Source organism: Lactuca saligna, chromosome 9 (genome assembly GCF_052625555.1).
Source record: "Lactuca saligna cultivar CGN05327 chromosome 9, ASM5262555v1, whole genome shotgun sequence".
Lineage (NCBI taxonomy): Eukaryota > Viridiplantae > Streptophyta > Magnoliopsida > Asterales > Asteraceae > Lactuca > Lactuca saligna.
This window is the reverse complement of record NC_136425.1, coordinates 94,530,555-94,536,722: the sequence shown is the minus strand read 5'-3', so window position 1 is coordinate 94,536,722 and position 6,168 is coordinate 94,530,555.

Here is a 6,168-nt window from a genome sequence, read left to right as displayed (position 1 = left end):
CACTCGGACGTACGGGGAGAGAGAGAGAGAGAGAGAGAAATAGAGAAACTCACAATATAGGATAACAAGTTTACGTTAAATGTGTGTGAATATAAATATTTCTTGTATGAATGTACCCTTCTTGTACGAGTGCGCAGAGTGATGTATCATAAACTATACCTATTATAGTTTATCTAAAATGTATGTAATATGTATGAATCCTTTTATGGAAATGTATTAGTGTTGTGAATTTATCAAACCATAGATTAACTTACGTGAAATGTGTGCGAATAGAAATCTTTCTTATATGAATGTACACTTCTGGTACGAGTGCGTAGAGTGATGTATCATAAACTATACCTATTATAGTTTATCTAAAATGTGTATAATATGTATGAACCCTTTTATGGAAATGTATTAGTGTTATAAATATATTCAAACTATACTTTTTATAGTTAAATAATACGTGTTCCAAAATGAATGGATAATATTTAGTATGAATGTCTTAGTTTCAGTTCATAATGATAAACTAACTAGGAAAACACATTCAAATATTAAAACTTATGATTATACACTTTGCTCAACATAATACAAAGTGTTATGATATTTACATGCTGTTGGTAAAATTTAGCAATTCTGCCCTGTTTTGGAAAAATCCTAGAAAAATCATACCAAGTCGAAAACTAGATCCGTAAATTCTGAGAGTTCAAAAAATGTGTCTAGTTTGCTCATAATTTTTATCACAATTTATAATGACCTCTAACTTGGGTGAAAAAGTCCATAATCACAGACTGGTCCGGATTGTTGTTTGAAATGATAGGCAGTTTTGTAAAAATTACCATAAATTGTAGAAAAATCGTATGGAGATGTGCAAGTAGTCATTTTAAAGCTAAAAACTTAAACTATTTGCACCTTGTACAGTTTTGAAAACAAAAATGTTTAAGATGCCCAAAACAGTCCGTGAATGGAGTTGAACTTTTCTGATGAAGGCTGTTAGAAAAATCTAGTTATGTTCTTAGTGTTTTAACTTGTATTCCCCCCCTGAAAACTTGAGAAAACATGAAAATGTAGGGGTATGAACTCACCTTGAGTGATTTCAGTAGATGATTGTTGAAGAATGGAAGTGTTTAATTCAAGAACACTTGGAGATGCCTTGAAGGTTTTCGAGAATCTAACATCATAGTTAGGGAGTTTGTGTAAGCAACCAAAGAGTTGAGTAGAATGAAGTGAAATAATAATAGGGAGGATGAATTTTTACTTACTAAGTGTGGAAGAACACTTGAATCCAGCCTTGGATCTCGAAAATTTGTGTAGAAGAGTTTGAGAGAAAAAGTGATGTTTGTTACTTAGTGGAATGAGAGAAATGAGAGAAAATGAGGAGTGTGGTTGATTGTTCCAGCTCAAAAATGTGGGAGTGAGTGAAATTTGAGTGTAAGGGAACATTGAAGTGACATAGGTAAGGTGGGGAGGTATGGCTGGTCATAGAGTGGGTGTGGGGTGGTTGCTTGTGACTTTGATTTTTTTTTTTTTTTTTTTTTTTTTTTTTTTTTTTAAACTTGCAAGGCACAATGGAATATATTACTCCTATAAAGGAAATTGACTCAATCAAGGACGATTTCACAATTAAAGTTCGGATCATACGTCTTTGGACTCAAAAGTCAAGAACAATGTCTTATAATTGTCTATATCCCATTTTTAGTTTAATTTTCTAAATATATGTGTGGTTGTCTATGTGTGTGTATCTCTTTAAAAATTCTGCAATTTCATCATTTTATGACCCCCATTTGCGAAGTTGAGTATTTATTTCCAAAAATGCGAAACTCCAGGGACAATATTTGAAATCTTCTGTTTTCTTCCCCAATTCGCATTCTACTGTGAAATACTTCGCATCTTCATTCTTACACCCTTCGCATCCCTTCGCATTAATCACCTTCGCATTTTAACCTAATTAATCAAATGCGATTCACAAAATTTTTCATTCCAGATGCGAACACAGTTTAGTTCTTGAACTCTAAACTTGCGAAATCAAAATTTTCATATGTTGAACCCATATGCGAATATTAACCCAATTGACTTCAAATTGATTCATAGATGCGAACACTCGATTGTTTTACTTTCGCAAAATGAGCATCAACAACTCCACAATCGAGTTTTTAAATTCTTGCAAACAACAATTTCATAGTCCTTGACTTCGCGTTTTTCTTCACGAATCATCCCTCAATCATCAATCCAATTGCGAATCAAAAACTCATATGTTCTTGCTTTATCGATTCATCGACTACACTCATACAAATGCGAACAATACTCAATTTCAAAATCGATTGAAACTTATAGCAAAGCTAAATCCAACTTCGCATTAATCACCTTCGCATTTTAACCTAATTAATCAAATGCGATTCACAAAATTTTTCATTCCAAATGCGAACACAGTTTAGTTCTTGATTAGTACGAAGGCTTAGGAAATTTTTAACACAAACTTTTCTCCTGTGATGTTTTCCCATTAACATAGCAAGTTATACAATACGAACATAACACTAACCCTAATACACAAGGTTAGTTGAGCTGACCGGTTTGACTCGTTGACTTTATTTGACTTTGAATTGACCAGAATTTGACGGTTGTCACAAGCAAACCCAACTACCATTCAGAGTGCAGTAAGTCTAGCAAATCGACTAACCAATGATGTGATAAGGATGGGAGCATCAACAAAGGATAGCTCTAGTAGCAAGAGGAAACGAACAGATCAGGGAGAGAAGAAGCAGGGAGGCAAGTCAGGGAGGAGGCAAAAAGTCTCAAGAAACTTCATGGTAAGAGCCCAGGAGCAAGAACCAGTGAAAACTAAAGAACGGGAAGTGCAGGAGCGAAAGCAGTACTCAGGGCCGCTTTCGAAGTGCAATAAGTGTAACCTCCATCACAAGGGAGCTTGCCCAGTGTGCCAAAACTGTAAGCAAACAGGCCATTACTCGAAGTATTGTAAGGTGAATAAGGAGGGAAAAAGGACATGTTACGAGTGCGGGAGTACTGATCATCTCCGTAGAGGATGTCCCAAACTGAACAATGGACCTGGTAACAATGGACAAGGCCAAGCCAGGCAAAACCTTCAAGGAAATCAAGTTGGACGACCAAGAGGTGTAGCCTTTGTGATTCGTGCAGAAGAAGTTCGTCAGGACCCTGAAGTGATAACAGGTACGTTTCTCCTAAACAACCATTTTGCATCAGTAATATTCGATGCGGGAGCAGATAGGAGTTTTGTATCTTTAGCATTTAGACCATTAATTGGCTTAAAATCGAGAAAGATGAGGAATGCTTATGCTATTGAACTTGCTAATGGGTATGAAATTAGGGCTAATGATATTATTCCTGGTTGTACTCTGAATTTAGCCGATAAACTCTTTAGCATTGACCTAATTCCTATAGAGCTAGGTAGTTTTGATGTGATAGTAGGGATGGATTGGTTATCCAAAAATAGAGCGGACATTGGTTGTTACGAGAAAGTCATTAGAGTACCTCGCCCTAATGGAGAAACCCTTATCATACACGGTGAGAAGCCAGGAAGAAGTTTAAACATAGTATCAAGCATGAAGATTCACAAATACCTGAAGAATAATTGTATTGCATTCATGGCCCACGTGCTAGTAAGAGAACCTGAAGCTAAGCAACTCAAGGAGATTCCAGTGGTTCAAAACTATCCCAAGGTGTTTTCGGAGGAATTACCCGGTCTACCCCCTTATAGACAGGTCGAATTTCGGATAGACTTAATTCTCGGAGCGGCACCGGTAGCAAAAGCACCATATCGCCTTGCACCATTTATATCGATCACAAAAGCCTTCGGCATATCCTGGATCAGAAAATCTTAAACATGCAGTAGAGGAGACGGGTAGAGTTATTTAGTGATTATGATTGTGAGATACGATATCACCTAGGAAAGGCTAACGTAGTAGCCGACGCTTTTAGTAGGAAAGAAAGAGTGAAACCTTCCCGTGTGAGAGCTTTGGGAATTGTAATTCAGACAAGCTTGAAATCTCAAATCATTGATGCCCAGGAGAAAGCGTTATGCAAGGAAAATCTTCCAGGCGAGACTTTACATGGTTTGGAAGAAAGATTTGAAACCAAACCTGATGGAGTTCATTATTTTAAGGACATGTTCTGGATTCCAAGGGTTAACAACCTGAGAGACATGGTACTAGAGGAGTCTCATCGATCTAAATACTCAATCCACCTTGGAGCGGATAAGATGTACAAGGATCTTTAAAAGTACTATTGGTGGCCTGGAATGAAAAAGGATATTGCCTTGTATGTTGGGAAGTGTTTGACATGCTCAATAGTCAAAGCTGAACATCAAAAACCATCCGGGTTGTTGCAACAACCTGAAATTCCTCAATGGAAATGGGAGCAAATATCTATGGATTTCGTTAGCAAACTTCCTAGAACTACTAAAGGTCATGACTCAATTTGGGTCATAGTGGATCGACTGACGAAATCTGCTCACTTTCTCCCCATTCGAGAAGATTTCAAGATGGAAAAATTCGCCCAAATCCACATCGACAAAATTGTTTCTCTGCATGGTGTACCCTTATCTATCATTTATGATAGAGATAGTCGTTTTACATCTCGATTTTGGTGGATGTTACAGAGGGCACTAGGAACCAAGATAGATTTGAGCACAGCTTACCACCCTCAGACAGATGGGCAGATGGAGAGAACAATACAAACATTGGAAGACATGCTACGAGCGTATGTCATTGAGTTCAAAGGAAATTGGGATACTCATCTACCTCTAATTGAGTTTTCCTACAATAACAGTTATCACACGAGTATCCAATGTGCTCCATATGAAGCATTGTATGGACGCAAGTGTCGTTCGCCCTTATGTTGGACAGAAACCGGAGACAGACAGTTGACTAGACTCGAACTTATCCTGGAAACATCTGACACGATTGCTATCATCAAGGATAGGCTTAAAGCTGCCAGAGACCGTCAAAAAAGTTATGCAGATAATCGTCCAAAACCTTTAGAATTCCAAGTAGGAGACAAGGTACTTTTAAAAGTGTCGCCTTGGAAAGGGCTTGTACGTTTTGGTAAGAAAGGAAAACTAAGCCCGAGATATGTTGGACCCTTTGAAATCCTTGAAAGGATTGGTCCGGTAGCATATAAACTTCAATTGCCCCAAGAGTTAAGCACCATTCACGACACATTCCACATCTCCAACCTTAAGAAATGTCTAGCTGACGAAGCATTGATAGTACCCCTGAAGGAAATTAAGATCAATGATAAGCTGAACTTCGTTGAGGAACCGATAGAAATCCTTGACAGGGAGGTAAAACAACTTAAGAGGAGTAAGATCCCGATTGTGAAAGTTCGATGGAACTCAAAACGCGGGTCGGAATACACCCGGGAGCGCGAGGACTTCATAAAGGAAAAGTATCCACAACTTTTCCCTTGCGATGACAAACGATGACATAGAATGAATTTCGGGAAGAAATTCTTTTTAAGTGGGGGATACTGTGACAACTGTCAATTCAGGTCATTCTCGGACTCATGCATCTTTATAAAAACCATTCATGCACAACATGCCATGACCTAGTAGTATAAATTAGGTCAAAAATCTTGCATAAACTAGGATCCAACTATGGTCTAGGACTAATATACTTGATACTTACAATTCTAGTAAGTTTCTTAGCTACAATAGGAAATGCCAATACTATAATTAGAATAAAGCTTCAAACTTTGTTATAATTGAAATAGCGTATAAAACCCTAAAAATAAATTAAAACATTCTAATTATACTTCAACATGTTGTTGAATATCAAACAATATTCCAAAAACCCTAAAGAGCCAAAAATCCAAAGTTATAAATTATAAAGCTTAAAAACCATATAAAATTTGGCTATAAACTTCCTAATATCAAATTGTTATTAATCAAATTATGAATTATAGTCAATGAAATAGAAATTAAATTACCAAGTATTAATCATAATTTATTTGTTGAAAACAAGATTTTTAAATAAATCAAAATGCTTAATAAGCATTTTTATAATAAAATCAATGTTTTTATATAAATGATGAAGGTGAAGTTTATAAAGTTTAAAATTTTGGATAGAGGAGACCTAAATGCATGTAAGAACTGGCTATCTCCCCTCCCCATACACTCTCTCTTCCCAAAACACAATCATTAAGTCAAAACCCTCA